Genomic DNA, 3386 nt, shown 5'->3' on the forward strand with positions numbered 1-3386 from the left:
ACCAGTAGGGCAACCAGTTCGTCCTCAATTGCCTGGAACCCACTGACTCTCAGGCAAATTGGGATGGTTGGTCCCATTAAAAAGTCCCAACTCCCAGATATTTCCTGGCATCAGTGCCTAAAAATTACTCTCCCTTCCAATGTAAGAATTTTGCCTACAGCTTCTTAATCAGATGATTATCCAGAATAGTGTTTTATATATATATAAAGTATATATATATATTGTTCATAACTTTTATCCCATCTTCTTCTGAGAATGAATTGAAGCAGCTATGTAGGCATCCAGCACATGTCTGGGTATTGAAGTTTCCCCATCTCTACGTGGTCAGTGAGAACTTGTGAAACAACAAAATACTCTACAGTTTTGATATTATAAACTCAAATTGCACCACCTACACCATGCCTCTTTGTTCATTTTTTTCACTTTAGAAAGCACAGGCCTTTATTCGAAACTTCAGAATTAGGGAGTCTGATCTTAAAAAAGGAAAATGTTCCATTCAGTACTTACTTAATTTCCTTATTTAGTGGTATATATAGGATTTATGAATTAGCTCTTAGTTCTGGCATGCTTAGTAATTCTGATCTTGCTTACAGAAATAGGTTCTTAATACTTCATTTTCAGAACACTTTAAAACCCAAGCCAATGCTTTTCCTTCAAGGATGCGGAAGGCATTCCTCATTCAAATCTGATTCATGGTTTTATAAAGCATGAAGATCACTTTTATTACTTCATCATCTATATGCTGGATTCTAATATTCTTTTTGATGGTGATGTGTTCAGTGATAGAAACTTATAAAGAGAGAATTCCTTCTCAATTTGTAAACCAAAAATTTAAAAGCAAAATCCCTGAAGTGATAGGAAGACATTTTTATGACATAAACAGCTACTTCACTAAGCTGCTGGCACAAGCCAAAACGACAAAGGTACGAATTGTTATTTAACCTTTAAATACTGTTTGCTACAAATCTACAAATATTTTAAATATACTTTCTTCTGCAGTGAAAATTAAGAGAATCCCCAGCTTAACAGCTTTTGAAGATGCAAATATTACGAATAAAAAAGATAACTTTCCTAGTGAATATCCAATGATAAACTGAACCCTAAGGTTTCTATCCCAAGGACATAAAAATGATCTAAATTGGACTAAGTGCACGGCAAGTTCATATGAAAAATGATTCTTCAGATGCTCTTCTACTAAAGCTATCAATATAAAAAGAATCTAAAAGCTTGTTTTCTGCTTGAAGATTTAGGTAACCTCCCAGGAATCACAACTTGTGAGCTTTTAAACCCAGAGCTATAGTATGTGAAAATACTAGTGCCTCATAAAAAAGCAAGCCGATAAAATTCCATATGTAAATAAATATCAGTAATAATTACATTCTGCATAATATTTTTTAATCTAAAACTTCCAAACCATCAACCTTTTTCAGTGCTTCGAGTGAGCAATCAAAATAGTCATATTTATTCAGGTTTCAAACTACATTTCTCTTCTCTCAATATGAAGGCATAGACAGAATAGACAGTAAAATTATTTTGTCCGACATTCTGAGCCTATGGATGTGGAAACCGTCTACAACATGATCTCATTAGGTCATCATCGATTCACCTTCTTCACCAGTAGCATCTTGGGGAATGTGAAGGTCTTCAAGCATCTCAGCCAGACTAATTCGAGGTGCTCCTTCATCATCTGTGTCACTTTCCACAGGAATCGTTGAATCTCTATAAATATTCACACTTTTTCTAATTGCCTCATCTTCCAGATCTTCAAGGAAATCTGGGTATTGCCTTTCATCATCTGTATCCATGTTTTCTCTATCTCTTGCAAGCTCTTTCAGTTTCCAGTTTCTAAGACACTGACGTTTGGTACGGTCATAGCTCTTCTTGATTAGCACCACATCTGGGACTCTATCTGATTTCATTTTGTTGATACGCTCATCATTTAAGTTACAGTTGGCCAGATCAAACCCCAACACCAGGTCTCCAGGATTCAGAAGATGTCCCAAATGAGTGCGTCAAAAATACTGTTTATCTGTACTCATTTCAGATGTTTTCTGTACCCAGACTTCCCCGAGGGTATGCTTTTATGATACCATTCCAGCACCTGCAGTGCGTTTTAGATCTCGGACTATGCTGCATTCCATAACAATAAACTCCTCTAGCTGTTTGGGGTGTGGCAGAAACTATTGAAAGGGTGACTCCAGAAAGCGTTCCCATCAATATCTGCAACTTGTAGGGTATTTGGATCTATGAGATGGATGACGCTGGTTACTCGAATACACACACAAATCTGGTTCATGTTTCCCAGGATTTGTGCCAGTTTTGCAGACAGACAAACAACATTATCCTTGCATATTGGAACAATTTCCACAGAAAAGGTGCTTTTGTAATTGTATGTGTTACTATGGATATCCTGAGAGATCAGTCTCTGTGAGGCTTTGTATCTAGTGGGAACAGTACACTGAAGAAATTCTACCATCTTCTGAGCATGTTGTTTTGAGGAATAATAGAAATCCAGCCCATCATGAATCTCTTTGATACGAAGTGTATTCCGGTGCATGCCATATTTCAAAATCAGCTGTTCTAGACAGTAGAAAGTTCTTTTGTGCAAAGTCTTTTGCCTGACTTGAACCACAGCCTTCCAGAAATCCTTAGCTTCCACTCTATGGCAATCTCCACACATCTGGGCCTGAACAACATAATCCACCACAAACACTTGCTGAAGGATAGCACCATTCATCACCTCTTTCTGAAGAGTTAGTTTAACTTTAAGTCTCTTAGAACGGGGCTCAGTCCAAACAAAGCTTGCATCTACAAGACGTACGTTACTCAGAGGGGCTTTGAATATTTTCAAACACAAAGCAAGAAGTTCCTTGGATTCTAAGGCACATTGTGCCCAAGTTCCTGGTGGCTGGAAATATCTTTGACATTGTTTGCAGAAAGATAGAGAGACTTGTTTCGGAATGCCTTGGCTGATATCTACTTTACTTCGCAGACAAGCCACACAAATACTGGCAGGATTTGGACTAATCGGGGCACCACGGTTGCAGCACAAGATGTGTCCAGGTGTGTGCTTCACGGGTTCTGTCATATACTCCATTTTTCTGTATATCTTAGTGCCTCTGGGCCAGACCCAGATGTGCTGAAAAACCGCGGCAGGACTAGTTCCTATTGCCCAGTTCTTATTTTGTAATTTGCACCAGCAAAGCACCATTCCTATTCCACACAGGCTCGTGCGGCCCAAATATAGAAGCCCTTACAGTCTCGTCACTCCGTTTTCTTTCTCACTATTAAGCTCTCACTTTCAGGGTTGGGTTTATTGGACAGACCTGGGCTTCTCAACATCCATTCGTACTCTTTTGACTGCTCAATCAGATGAATTCTAACTT

The 3386-nt window shown here is 38.5% G+C and overlaps 1 pseudogene across 1 annotated transcript; it reads right to left on the reverse strand.

The window, feature by feature from the left end:
• Positions 1-1586: 1586 nt before the first annotated feature.
• LOC309834366 (60S ribosomal export protein NMD3-like) lies at positions 1587-3097 on the reverse strand (annotated as a pseudogene). Its single transcript has one exon. The product of its transcript is annotated as a 60S ribosomal export protein NMD3-like (transcript).
• Positions 3098-3386: the final 289 nt, after the last annotated feature.

This window comes from Grampus griseus, assembly GCF_964374135.1.
Source record: "Grampus griseus genome assembly, chromosome: 16".
Classification (NCBI taxonomy): Eukaryota; Metazoa; Chordata; class Mammalia; order Artiodactyla; family Delphinidae; genus Grampus; species Grampus griseus.